A 15,076-nucleotide genomic window follows, 5' to 3' on the forward strand; every position below is an offset into this window, starting at 1 on the left:
TGGGTGTCAGCTTGTCATTTGCTGTGACCAAGTAAAAAGCTGGATCATCAGTAAAAAAAACTGTTGAAGGGCTGGCTTTCCCCAGCTCCTGTCCTGACTGGCTGCTAAAATCTTTCTGCAGGGGGCACATCACAGGCTGGTGTGGCCATGAGTTAAGTAGTCAGGTTTTGATCAAAATTTTGAAATAAAAAAAGGGCAGCTGTGTAGGGGCTCACTACTACTCATTATAGCAGCCCTGTGGGTTACAGACAAGAGTGGCTGTGGTCCTCAAAGCCGAGTGTCTGATTCAGTAGACAAGGCAATGAATGGACAACTGAAAGAGAGTGAAAAAGAGACAGGCAGAACTGATTATAAGTTGTTTTGAAAAGGCTCAGGATCTTGGCAAGGCAGTTACAGAAGGGCTGAACCAGGACTGGTGAATTACTAGGATACGAATAGTAAGGGTGAGGAGGTTAAGAGGAACAGAAGGAGCCTGAATACAGAACCGCTAGGAAAGATGCTAAGAAGATGGAAGGACTATGCTGACCAGGGAAGGGGCAAAAATGAAGTTGGATGTTGAGGATGGGTGGGGGCATGGTTGACCCAAGAAAGACAAGGTGATGAAGGAGGCAGACAGGCAGGGAGAGGTTTTTGGGAGCTCTGAGTGATCTGTGTTTGCGGTGGGTCTGAGGAGATTCTGTGGGCTGGATTTGACTTGGAAGAGGCTCAGTGACTCTCAGCTGGGGTAATAATGGCACCAGTTCAGTTCAGTCACTCAGTTGTGTCTGACTCTTTGTGACCCCATGGACTGCAGCATGCCAGGCCTCCCTGTCCATCACCTACTCCCAGAGTTTACTCAAACTCATGTCCCTTGAGTCGGTGATGCCATCCAACCATCTCATCCTCTGTTGTCCCCTTCTCCTCCTGCCTTCAATCTTTCCCAGCATCTGAGTCTTTTCAAATGAGTCAGTTCTTCACATCAGGTGGCCAAAGTATTGGCATTTCAGCTTCAACATCAATCCTTCCAATGAATATTCAGGACTGATTTCCTTTAGGATGGACTGGTTGGATCTCCTTGCAGTCCAAGGGACTCTCAAGAGTCTTCTCCAACACCACAGTTCAAAAGCATCAATTCTTTGGTGTACAGCTTTCTTTAAAATCAACTCTCACATCAATACATGACTACTGTAAAAACCAAAGGTTTGACTAGATGGACCTTTGTTGGCAAGGTAATGTCTCTGCTTTTTAATATGCTGTCTAGGTTGGTCATAACTTTTCTTCCAAGGAGCAAGTATCTTTTAATTTCATGGCTGCAGTTACCATCTTCAGTGATTTTGGAGGCCCCCCCCCAAAAAATTAAAGCTCCACCCTCCCTCCAAAAGAGGCCACCTGGAAGTATATGTGTGCATGTGTGTGTAAGGGTGTGTGTGTGTTCTGAGTTGTCTTAACCTTAGGATTTGGGAGTGGGGTAACACAGCTGGCACTCCATGCTGGAAGCCATGTATCACTGGCTATGCCATGTACACTGAATATACCACACAGGGTCCAAGCCCAGGCAGCCTCCTAGCCGGGCTGTCTCTTACTCTCCTCCCTGGATGCCAACTATGCCAGCTGAGAAGCACTTCCCTGAATGAGGGGAGATCCACTCTGAAGCTGGGTAAGGATCTGCTCCGGTAACAATGGGCAGGGCAGTGGGGATAGCACAATGCAAGAGAAGAGGTGGATCCAAGGGACAGTCAAGGAAGAACAATGGGCTCTGGCAATAAGTTAGATGTTGGGAGAGGAAGAAGAGGGCAACGATTTGGAGACTGGAAGAATCAGAACAACACTATCATACGCAGGTGAGGGGAAGGGACCTGGTTTAAAAGGGATGCTCTTGAGTATAGTGCAGGGCGTCTTGGGCTTGAATGGACAGTGGCACACTGAAGCAAAGATAGGGAGGTTTCTAGGTGAGAGATCCAGGCCATAGACCCTGATTGGAGATTCACCAGCTTAAGGTGATGCTTGGAACTTGGGAAACAAATGAATTCACTAGGGGTATTGCTAAAGAGAAGACTGAGGAGAGAACCTGGTGGGGAGCACATTCAGATGAGAGGAACTGCCTGGGAGGAATGGACTTGGAAGAAAAGGTGTAGGGAAGAAGGGCAGGTTAGTAACAAGCCCTTCCAGGTATTTTCTATATCCAAGGTCATTTTTACGTAGGGTGAATCATAACAATACAGGGAGCAGGCACTATTATCATCCCTATATTACAGATAAGGAAGCTGAGCTCAGATCATCTAAATCATCTGTCCAAGCAGCTAGTGGTGGAGCCAGGACCCAGCGGGGGCTGGTTCCTGAGTGCCAGGTCTACAAAGAAGACTTTTCCAGGCTTTTCCAAAGAATGACCCGGAACAGAGCAGGCAGGAGACGGCCCACAGAGTTAAACATTTCCTGAGAGATCAGAAGTAGTGTGTGCATTGAGAAAAGCCCACTGGCTTTGAAGACCCAAGGGTTGAAGGGATACAGAGGGATCGATGTGGCTGGTGGGGAACCAGGGACCTGGGATCAGGGATGGTTGGGACCAGATACGAGAGCTGTGTGGCCCCGTTCTGCTTCTCTGCCTGTTGATTCACTTCTCATTCTCTATTCTTTACAAGGAGGAATAAAGCGAACATGTAGCACCCCCTCCCCAGCAACCATGAGCAAATTTTCCCCGAGTGTAGAGTTCACAGTCTCTTGTTGGGATTTTCCTTGTCTACATAAGAGATACTTACTGAGGTCACACGGGCACACAGGTGGTAGGTAGGGCTAATGTTTAAACTCAGTCTCCTCTGGCACCCAAGTCCCTGCTCTTAACCACTGGGTGGGTGGACACAGTCTAAGAGAGGATACACTGCCAGTACTGTGGCTCCAATGGAGGTATAATTGGAGAGGAGAAGGCTACCATTGCCAAGCAAACACGAGATGGCTTTGATAACAGCCAATAGAGACCAGGGGCAAGCCATTTTGAAAATTAACAGAGACAAAACAGTAAAATAAGTATTGTAGGCCATTCTAGTGTGAGTTGAAGGAAATATGAGCGCCGATCCAACCTCTGCCAGCTCTGACTCACAAGATTCCTGTTCCACATTCACAGGTCGGGGAATCAGCCTGTGCGGGGTGGAGGGCGAGGGGAGGAGAGGTGGGGGCAGGACATAGAAAGGACATGCTGACTAGATGCCAGACATAGACTTTGTCTGGGGACCAGTCACACAGGGTGTCTGATGAGGATTTTCTGTTCCCTCTTTATCTGTGGCAGAGGTCTGAGGAAGAGAAATGACCCATATTTAATCTCAAACAGAAAACCTCAGAGTGTTTCCCCAAAATGAACTGAAAATACTACAAAAATCCTCTAGTCAGTCCCAGATTCATGAAAGCTCATGGAACTGGAAATAGGAGAAAAAGACAGGAAACACATTAAGATGTGTGCATTTTAACATTAGTGGGGATTTTCTTTACTTGGCTTCGCCAGCCATCCAAAAGCTAGTATTCTAACTGAATTTTCATTGTCCCAGTCACTGCTAATAAAGGCTTTGCCAAAATTTTTATCTTATGTGCTCAACACCTGAGAGTTCCTCAGACTTAGGAACAGATAGATTTTTATGTACCCATATGCAGCTGTTTCAAACCTGTTCATTGGATCAATGACAGCTCATTTCAGTAAAAGCTTAACAAGTTAGCCAATTAGAGATGGATTCATTCCAGTTCCAGCTCCTCTGCATGCCAACTAATCAACAACAGTCTCAACCAAGTAACACTGTTCCTACAGATGATATTAACCCTCTTACATGCCTGGAAGCCAACCAATGCCTGAACTCCATGTTTTCCAACCAAGTGGTGTGCAAGAACTAGCCTGAGGAGATCTTAGAGGTTCTGAAATTTTATGGGCCATTTGTTCACTTGCTAGTAGCTTGAAGTCAGGCCATGATGGGAGTGCTGACTCTATATTATAGCACTGGAAATTGGCCAGGGCTATAATTCAGTGCTCTTTTTCTCCCTACTCTCAGAGGGCTGGTTTGCCAGCACACCACTGACAAAAACGCTATATAAGAGCAGCACTCAAGACCTGCCTGGCTTTCCTCTGCTATAAGAAGCAAGGAATTCAGCTTCATCTTTGCATTTCGTCATCTTTTGACACCCATGCATACTTCTGCATGACTAATTTTAAAAGGCTGGTTTACTAGGACTCCTGTAAGACATTATGGTCCTAGGACAAAGGAGAGGTAAATTTGAATTCAGATGAGAGAAGACTGGGGACAGGAAAGGATTTGATGGAGATGTCATCCTTGGGATCAAATCTGGGTGGGTACTGCTGGGGAGAGTAAAGGTCAGCACAGGACACTGGGCACCCCAGAAGAGGTGGGGGGCTCAGAAAACAAGTTCTGTCCACTTCACCTGGGATAGCATGGCTTTATTCCAGATCTTTCCAGCTGAACACCCCCAGACTCCCCAACCCCCACCCACCTTTGTTGCTAGTGAGTCAGTTTACACTGCAACAAATGGCTGAGAGGCCCACACAGAAGGAAAGCGATGGCTGAGGAAGTGGGAAGGAAAAGTTCTCTGGGCCAATGTTGAGCCCCAGAGTTGTTCCCATTGTCAACTGCAAGAGCTGTGTCACCCAGAGCCTTATTAACATGGTTGCTCAAGGCTCCTCCAAAATTGCAGGGAGGGAACAAGGATGATACGACACAAATTGGCCTTAGCGGTTTCATAGCCAGAAAACATTTGGCCTGTTTGCCAAGATTTGGAAGTGGAACTGCGAAAACACAAAAGCAGTTCACATAGAGATGCAGCCAGAAAAATGCCTCCAAGTTAAACATTAAAGGATAGACATGACCTAGAATTACTTGGCCATTAAACCTAATTAGGGAGCAATTTGACTCCTTGGCATTCAAGCCACAATACAAGGCGAGTTGGTTTTGGTGTCAATAGCAAACTCCATGTGTGATAGCACAGGACTTCTGTTAAAAGCAGACCACAGTGGTGTGCATTTATTTTTGAATATGTGGGCTCTACCACTTAAATGAATCTGCCAGAGTGGTTTGGCTGGTCTGGGCTGGTGGCAGAAAAGCCACAGAACAGAGGCTCTTCCCTCTCCTTTGGTGAGCCCACATTCCCTGGAGGGGATGGTTAGGAGTTCAAGAGGAAGGAGAGAGCCGTGCCTTTTGTATCGGTTCACTGCCCTGCAGTCCCTCAGAGCTTCTCTCCATCTGGCTCAGCTGACTCCTTTCCCCAGGTCAAGTGTAGACTTTCTGTCCTGGGAGAGGCTCCAGGAACAGCAGCCTCCCTGTGCTCTGCTCAGAAAGCCCTTCAGAACAATCCAACCCAGCGGTGGTTGGGGCCGAGTGTCTGCCCCGCTCAGAGACAAGGCTGCCCTGATAAGGCTTGAGAGGCAGCCCCTTCATTCTGCCAGAGTAGGAGCACCTACCCTGGACTTCAGTGGCTGCAGAAACTGCTGAGTCATGCCCCTCTACTGCCTTTAGTTTCTGCAAATGGTGGATGGACCTGAAGTTAAGGAGGCCTTTCATGCATTCTCTCATTTACCACTGACTGACTAAACAGGTTGCTGGACTTTGTGACACATGGGTGGGGAGTAGCATGGTGTTGAAAGTCTTTGCTGATGCATTTGATAAAGTTGACCTGATGACATCTGAGTTTGGTTCAGGGTGGAATGCTAGAAAGCTGGTGGGTGTTAGTGGCCACTCCCCCATCACATCTAGTGCCTTTTGATTTAGTAACTGGGCCATCTCATTAAATGTGTACCATGTGGGCTCCCACTGCCCCTGGCTAGTAAAGTGTAAGAAGTTGCTCATTACTAGCAATGAGCTACCATGATCCTTACTAGTACTGTAGGTGGGTTCTCAGTCTCCCACAAATCCCCTTTTCTCCCTCTTGCCTTCTTCTCCCCATCCTGACATACCCAGGAGTGAAATGTGTGGGTGCTCCCAGGGGCAGAGGACTCTCTTCTACCTGAATTCCATCTGGAATGCCCCAGATCCTCAGGGCCAGGCCCTGGATCTTATTGCTCTCTTCCCTGTTTCGACTGTCATTCTTATCTTTATCTGAGGGCTCCCTAAGTGACAGCTCACCTCCTGGACATTGACTGCAGTCTCCCCTAATCCTGAGGGGAAACCATCCAAGACCCCAAGTGGATACCTGAAACCACAGATAGTACTGAACCCTACATATCCTAAGCTTTTCCTATACATACATGCCTATGGTAAAGTTTAAATTAGACCCAGTAAGAGAATATCTGAATTGCCAGCATCATTACTCATGTGCTTTGAGGTCATTATTAAGTAAAATCAGGGTTACCTGAGGACAAGCAATACCTCATCAGTTGACCTGATAACTGTGCTGTGCTTAGTCGCTCAGTAGTGTCCATCTCTTTGTGACTCCACAGACTGGGGCCCACCAGGCTCCTCTTTCAGGGGTCCATCAGGCTCCTCTGTCCATGGGGATCCTCCAGGCAAGAATGCTGGAGTGGGTTTCCACACCTTCCTCCAGGGGATCTTCCCAACCTAGGGATCAAACTCAGGTCTCCCGCACTGCAGGTAGATTCTTTACCATTTGAGCCACCAAGCCCTAAAAGGCTACTAAGTGTCTAATTAGGTGGATACGTGGACAAAAGGATGATTCATGTAGGTAGGGGGACGGAGCAGAACAGGCATGAAATTTCACCATCTTGCTCAGAATGATGCATCATTTAAAACTTCAGTTCAGTTCAGTCGCTCAGTCGTCTCCGACTCTTTGCGACCCCATGGACTGCAGCATGCCAGGCTTCCCTGTCCAACACCAACTCCCAGAGCTTACTCAAACTCATGTCCATCGAGTTGGTGATGCCATCCAACCATCTCATTCTCTGTCATCCCCTTCTCCTCCCGCCTTCAATCTTTCCCAGCATCAAGGTCTGTTCCAATGAGTCAATTCTTTGCATCAGGTGGCCAAAGTACTGGAGTTTCAGGGTCAGCATCAGTCCTTGCAATGAATATTCAGGACTGATTTCCTTTAGGATGGACTGGTTGGATCTCCTTGCAGTCCAAGGGACTCTCAAGAGTCTTCTCCAACACCACAGTTCAAAAGCATAAATTCTTTGTCATTCAGCTTTCTTTATAGTTCAACTCTCACATCCATACATGACTACTGGTATAAATTGCTTATTTCTTGAATTTTCCACTTAATATATTCAGAACACAGTTGACCCTGGGTAACTGAAACCTACCTCAGAAAGCAAAACCTCTGTACTTGGGGGGCAGGAAGGGAGGAACACTGATTTAGGAGTTAAAAAACCTAAGCTATAGTTCTGGCTCCATGAAGGATTACGGCATGTTTAGGGCAAATTAACTGCATCCATTCATTCCATCTCCTACTTTTGCCCCACCTTCCCCAGATGGTTCATCTCTTATCCTTCTGTCTCATTTAAGAGACCGTGAAATGTCTTAACAGTTGTGTTCAGTTGATCTACCCTTGGGGTTTTTTGTGCAATTCATTTCTATGGCTTTCTTATTAAAACAAAACACACACACACACAAATCCCTTAATTGTGAAATGTAAGGTAGCGGTTGGTTTAGTCACTAAGTCATGTTGAACTCTTTGCAACCTCATGGACACAGGGATCGAACCTGCATCTGCTGCATTGCAGGTGGATTCTTTATACTGAGCCACCAGAGAAGTCTGTGATATGTAATATGCTGGCTGGGAAAGTGTATAAAACATAGATGAATGGCTTAACAAATAATTTGAAAGCAAAAATCCATATAATTATCACTTAGATCAAGAAGTATAAATTTCCAGTACTCCATAAATCCATATATTCCTAGTCACACCTCTTCATCCCACAGACATAATTACTATTTTTAATTTTATGGGAATTACTTCTGTGCTTTTCTTTATAGATGTATCACCTAAATATGCATTCCTAAACACTTTCATGCATTGGAGAAGGAAATGGTAATCCACTCCAGTGTTCTTGCTTGGAGAATCCCAGGGACAGAGGAGCCTAGTGGGCTGCCATCTATGGGGTCACACAGAGTTGGACACAACTGAAGCGACTTAGCAGCAGCAGCAGCAGCAGCAAACAGTAGAGTTCTATTGCTCATATTCTTTTGACTTTGTTCTTTAGCTTAACATTTTATTTGTAAAATTCATTCAGGTTAGGCATGTGACTGCAGTTCATTCATTTTTGCTGCTGTATAGTATTCTGTTTCATGAGTATATCACTATTTATTTTACTGTTGATGAAGATCTGGGCTATTTCCAGTTCAGGACTATGATCAACTATGCCTCTAATAACATTTTAATACTTATTTCCAGGATACACATGCATGACTGTCTCTGAGGTATGCAAGGGATTGCTGAGTTAGAGTGTGATGGGCATGGAAATGTATCATCTGGATCACCCTTCAAGGAAAGACTTGTTGCTCCTTCTGTTGGGAGTGTTGTAAACAAAGAGCCTTCAACTGTCTGCATATTCCAGGGTTTACCTTTGCTTTGCCCAAGATTCTGCCTTTCCCAGGGTGGTTTATATGCAATGACTGATTGGCTTAGGGGTATAAAGGCCCAGTCATTTGGGCCTAGTTGGGGACAACTCTGATGGGCTATTTTTCTTCCAAAGAAGCCCTATTGTTGGCTAAGCCATCATACAAGGCTTACATTGAAATATGATGCCTTCTGTCCAATCGTGTTTCTTCCCTCTCCTTTCCACAAGTTTTGTTCCCAAAGGTACTTCCTGTAAACATCCTACACACTAGTCTCAGTTTGAAACTGCTTCATGATCTGTCTGATAATTCCAATATCTCAAGTCTTTGTAGGTCTATTTCTGATGCCTGCAGTTTCTAGTTATTATTCATGACTTCTTATTTTCTTGAACACACTGTTATTTTTTATTGTACACTGGTTATTCTTTTGGAAAATTACTCATAATTTTTTTTTTGAGGCCTAAGATATACTTAGGGCTTCCCAGGTGATATAGTTAGGCTTTCCTCAGTGGTAAAGAATCCACCTGCCAAGCAGGAGACAGTGGTTCTAATACTGAGTCAGGAAGATCCCTTAGAGAAAGAAATGGCAACCCACTTCATGGCCTGCAAAATCCCATGGACAGAGGAGCCTGATGGGCTACAGTTCATGGGGTCCCAAAAGAGTCAGACAAGACTTAGCAACTAACCACCAACAAGATGTTACTTACTCCAGGGAATAGTCACATTTGCACCTACAAGTTGAGCAACTTTGTAACACTGGGACAACTTTAATATGAGGTCAAGTCCTATGGTTCCTTGGATCACTCACAGGATATTATCCCAGGCTCTAAGACACCAGGGCTGGATTAATTACATTTTAGTCTTATTGTTGGAACATAAACCTTCAAGCCCTGGATGGCCCTGGGGTTTTGACTTTTGTCACCATCTCTTTGTCTGAACTCAGCCTCATGGCTGTTTCTTGGCAACTGGAAAATATTCTCCAGACATTTGATTGCTGGTCTACCTCTACTGGTACTAACCTTCACCTAGATTTTTAACTATGATGTCCTATAGTCACAGATTGGTGGTGGTGGTTTAGTCGCTCAGTGGTGTCCACCTTTTGCAACACCATGGACCATAGCCTGCCAGGCTTCTCTGTCCATGGGATTTCCCAGGCAAGAATACTGGAGTGGGTTGCCATTTTTTTCTCGAGGGGATCTTTCCAACCCCGGGATCGAACCCAAGTCTTCTGCATTGCAGGCGGAATCTTTACCACTGAGCCACCAGGGAAATTACAGATTAGCTCATTAATATGTAGAAGAAAATGTTCTAAATTATATTTTACTAAGCATTTTACCTTTTTTTTACTTTAGAGAGTTGGTTTAAATTATGTAAATAACCATTACTGGAAATGAGAACCCTTTAGTAAATGTCACAACAACCGCAATATAATCATAACTCCAACATCAGTTAATCCATGGCATTAAAATGGATTCATATATACTCAAGAAAGTCACAACTGTTTTCTGTCACACAGCTGAAGGCAGGGGATATAATATGTCTTATCAGGCAACTATTTATTCATTGGGTTTTGTGTTGTGAATGAGGAAAATATATGATAACATTATATTCAGTTTTCTAAAGATACAGTTTAGGTAGTACAGTAATAATTCAGGTAAGCCATGCACACGCACACAGATAAATTTTATGGTTTAAAACAATCTAAATCTGTTACCTTAATGAAAGCAAGTGCTGAGCATTTTTGGGAATTTGATCATAGTGGATTCTGATTACCTGCTGTTATCTAAGTAGGAGTTGCCTTCTACTGCTTATGTGGCTTCTCTGCACCATCCCCATCAGGCTGAAAAATATCAGATCAGGTTTAGGAAAGACTTCAGCCTTTGTATAAAAGAACTATCTACTCATTAGATTTCACTGATATTTTCAGTGTCTATTTCTTTGGGAGCCTTCTTGGGGAAGCCTTGTCTCTCTGATTTAAACTTCCCTGAAAAGTCCAACTCACATCAGTTTATTCTGATTTGATGTACTGAAGTCCACTTTCTGTAGTGGTCTCTTTTTGGCATCTTCTGCCTCCAAGATTCTAGTAGTTGGTGAGGCCCAACAATAACCAGAAGTCCAAGACGAATTCAAGTTAAGCATATGTATACATGTAGAATATATATATATATATATATTATATGGTAGAACATGGTAGAAGCAGGCAGGTATAAAAATAAATTTAGTGTAGGTAAGTGGAACAGATTTTTTCCTTACAGATAATCACGATGGTGTGATCACTCACACTCACCTAGAGCCAGACATCCTGGAATGTGAAGTCAAGTGGGCCTTAGGAAGCATCACTATGAACAAAGCTAGTAGAGGTGATGGAATTCCAGTTGAGCTATTTCAAATCCTAAAAGATGATGCTGTGAAAGTGCTGCACTCAACATGTCAGCAAATTTGGAAAACTCAGCAATGGCCACAGGACTGGAAAAGGTCAGTTTTCATTCCAATCCTTAATAAAGGCAATACCAAAGAATGCTCAAACTACTGCACAATTGCACTTACCTCACACGCTGGTAAAGTAATGCTCAAAATTCTCCAAGCCAGACTTCAGCAATATGTGAACCTTGAACTTCCAGATGTTCAAGCTGGTTTTAGAAAAGGCAGAGGAACCAGAGATCAAATTGCCAACATCCACTGGATCATGGAAAAAGCAAGAGAGTTCCAGAAAAACATCTATTTCTGCTTTATTGACGATGCCAAAGCCTCTGACTGTGTGGATCACAATCAACTGTGGAAAATTCTGAAAGAGATGGGAATACCAGACCACCTGACCTGCCTCTTGAGAAACCTATATGCAGGTCAGGAAGCAACAGTTAGAACTGGACATGAAACAACAGACTGGTTCCAAATAGGAAAAGGAGTCCCTCAAGGCTATATATTACCTTGCTTATTTATAATCACCCTGTTTATTTAACTTCTATGCAGAGTACATCATGAGAAACGCTGGTCTGGAAGAAGCACAAACTGGAATCAAGATTGCCGGGAGAAATATCAATAACCTCAGATATGCAGACGACACCACCCTTATGGCAGAAAGTGAAGAGGAACTAAAAAGCCTCTTGATGAAAGTGAAAGAGGAGAATGAAAAAGTTGGCCTAAAGCTCAACATTCAGAAAACGAAGATCATGGCATCCAGTCCCATCACTTCATGGGAAATTGATGGGGAAACAGTGGTAACAGTGTCAGACTTCATTTTTCTGGGTTCCAAAATCACTGTAGATGGTAATTTCAGCCATGAAATTAAAAGACACTTACTCCTTGGAAGGAAAGTTATGATCAGCCTAGACAGCATATTAAAAAGCAGAGACATTACTTTGCCAACAAAAGTCCATCTAGTCAAATCTTTGGTTTTTACAGTAGTCATGTATGGATGTGAGAGTTGGACTGCGAAGAAAGCTGAGTGCCGAAGAATTAATGCTTTTGAACTGTGGTGTTGGAGAAGATTCTTGAGAGTCCTTTGACTGCAAGGAGATCCAACCAGTCCATCCTAAAGGAGATCAGTCCTGGGTGTTCCTCGGAAGGACTGATGCTAAAGATGAAACTCCAATACTTTGTCCACCTCATGTGAAGAGTTGAGTCACTGGAAAAGACTCTGATGCTGGGAGGGATTGGGGGCAGGAGGAGAAGGGGATGACAAAGGATGAGATGGCTGGATGGCATCACCGACTCGATGGACGTGAGTCTGAGTGAACTCCGGGAGTTGGTGATGGACAGGGAGGCCTGGCGTGCTGCGATTCATGGGGTCGGAAAGAGTCGGACATGACTGAGCGACTGAACTGAACTGAATATTTTTGTGTCTTATTTAAGAAACTCTTCTTGTCTACAAAGTCATTAAGATAGTCTCCTACATTCTTTTCTAAAAAGCTTCAAAAATTAGTCTTTCATAATTAAAGCTCTGGTGAGAACAGGCAATATTCATTCAGTTTCAATATCTGATGAAAGAGTTTAAATGTTTCACCATTAACTATGTAGCTGGTTCTGGGGTGTTTTGATTTTGTTTGTTCCCCATAGTTAGACTTTATCAGGTTAAGAAAGTTCCTTTCTACTCCCAATTTACTAAGAGATGAATGCCTAATTCTATATATATATATATATATATATATATATATATATATAAATTATATGTGTATATATATATATACACACTCTACATTCAAAGCATTCCTATTTTTTATAATCTTTAATTTTTGAAGACTGTATCTTAGAATTTCTTTCAGTTGGCATCTTCGTAGTTCACATGTGAATCTTTGTAATTCAGACTGAAAATACTGTCTAGTTATGGTGAAAGGAATGAAGAAACATACATGTTCAGAGGTAGAACTGTGATATTTTGGATCTATAACCAACAATTTCAAGAATGTTGGAATGAAGCATCTGGGAATTCAGCAATAAGGTCTTCTGAACTCTTTTGTTTGAAAAGCCTACCAGGAACTTCACAGTGTTATTGACTGGAAAACCTTCTCAAATGAGGTGGTTGGGTCTGCCCTTGGTGAGGCTTCTAGTTCACCAGATATATCTTCCTTTTTATCTTCTACTGTATCTGTGAGTTCGTTTTCTTCATTTTACCATTTTCAGCTCCACCTATTGAATCCTCCATTGCATCTTCATCTTCTGTGGATTTTCACAGCTGTCTGAACAGGACGGAAGCAGAGGAAACCAGAAAAACAGTAGAAGCAGGCAGGTGTAAAGATAAATTTAGTGTAGGTAAGCAGAACAGATTTTTTCCTTATGATTAGTATTTTTGTCTCTTTTTTAAGAAATTCTTCTTCTCTACAAAGTCATGAAGATAGTCTCCTACATTCTTTCCTAAAAGCTTCAAAAATTAGTCTTTCATAATTAAAACTCTGGTGAGAATAGGCAATATTAATTCATTTTCAATATCTGATGGAGAGTTTAGATGTTTCACCATTAACTATGTAGTTGGTTCTGGGTGTTTTTCCCCATAGCTAGACTTTATCAGGATAAGAAAGTTCCTTTATACTTCCAATTTACTAAGAGATGAATGCCTAATTTTATCAAACACTTTTTCCATATTACAATGATTACTAGCTTGTAAATGTAACAAACATGGTTTTGCTAACGTTGTTAACTTGCATTCCTGGGATAATCCCAACTTGATCAAAGTGCACTGTTTTTTACATATTGTTGAATTCTGTTTACTAATATTTTGGTCAGGACTCTTTGCATCTATATTTATGAGGAAGCTGAATCTGTAACCTTTCTTTCTTTTAATGTCCTAGTCAGACTTCGTAACAAGGTTGTGGGTGTCATAAAATGAGTTGGGGATAATGTTTCCTCTATTTCTATTCTTGGTAAGAGTTTGAGAAAATATAGCAATAATTGCTCTTTGTGATAAAGAACCTGCTTGCCAATGCAGGAAACTAAGAAATGAGGGTTCAATCCCCTGGAGGAGGGCATGGTAACCCACTCCAGTATTACTCAGGCTTCCCAGCTGGTGCCAGTGGTAAAAAAAAATCCTGCCTGCCAATGCAGGAGACATAAGAGACAAGGGTTCGATCCCTGGGTTGGAAAGATCTCCTGGAGGACAGTATGGCAACCCACTCCAGTAGTCTTGTCTGCAGAATCCCATGGACAGAGGCACCTGGAGAGTCAGACACGACTGAAGGGACTCAGTATGCATGCATGCATGCATGTTCTTTGAGTGTTTGATAGAATTAACTCCCTTATGAAGCCATCTGGGCCTCTTCCTAAAGGAATCTTTTTTTTCCCTCTGGCTGATTTTGAGATTTTATATTTGATTATAAAAGATGTGGGCTTCTTTTCTCTTTTACTGCTGCTGCTGCTGCTAAGTTGCTTCAGTCATGTCTGGCTCTGTGAGATCCCATAGATGGCAGCCCACCAGGCTCCTCTGTCCCTCGGATTCTCCAGGCAAGAACACTGGAGTGGGTTGCCATTTCCTTCTCTTTTACTACCTGGGATTGACTGGGCCTCTTGAATCTGTAGATTTGGCATTTTTATCATCATTTTTTTTTTTTAATCAGATGCATGCATCTGTCCATGGGATTCTCCAGGCCAGAACATGAGTGGGTTGCCATGCCCTCCTCCAGAGGATCTTCCACACCCAAGGACTGAACCTGAGTCTCCTGTGTCTCCTGCATTGCAGACGGCTTTTTTTCTGCTCAGCCACCCTGGAAGCCCTTTTAACAAATAGTCTCCTTCACATAGGGCCTCTGCCACAACCTCTTTCCCATCTCCTGCTGTGACTATCATCAGACATATAATAGACATTCTCATTCTGCTTTATTTTCCTTGATCTTTCTTTTATGTTTTCCATCTTTTGGTCTTTCCTTGCTCTGTTCAAGATATTTTCTTCTGAGTTATCTTCAGCTCATTAACTCTTTCTTTAGGTATGTCTAACCTGCTGTTAAACTCATCCACCAAGTTCTTAGTTCTATTATTTTATTTTTCAGTTCTAATCTCTATTTTAGACTATTTTCCATGTAACTTTTCATTTTTTCCTGTACCCTACAGATTTATAAATGCTTGTCTTTTTTTCCCCTCTAAACCTAGCCATCAAAGTTTTTCTATTTTTT

At 43.1% G+C, this 15,076-nt stretch overlaps 2 protein-coding genes across 2 annotated transcripts in view; one reads left to right on the forward strand and one right to left on the reverse strand.

Moving 5' to 3' along the window:
- The window catches only part of LOC129620148 (UL16-binding protein 3-like), a 280,018-nt gene that overhangs the window by 247,796 nt on the left and 17,146 nt on the right, over positions 1 to 15,076 (reverse strand).
- Positions 1 to 15,076, forward strand: part of IYD (iodotyrosine deiodinase) — a 29,542-nt gene that overhangs the window by 336 nt on the left and 14,130 nt on the right. The gene's annotated exons all lie outside the window — the stretch shown is intronic.

This window comes from Bubalus kerabau, chromosome 9 (assembly GCF_029407905.1).
Source record: "Bubalus kerabau isolate K-KA32 ecotype Philippines breed swamp buffalo chromosome 9, PCC_UOA_SB_1v2, whole genome shotgun sequence".
Taxonomy (NCBI): Eukaryota; Metazoa; Chordata; class Mammalia; order Artiodactyla; family Bovidae; genus Bubalus; species Bubalus kerabau.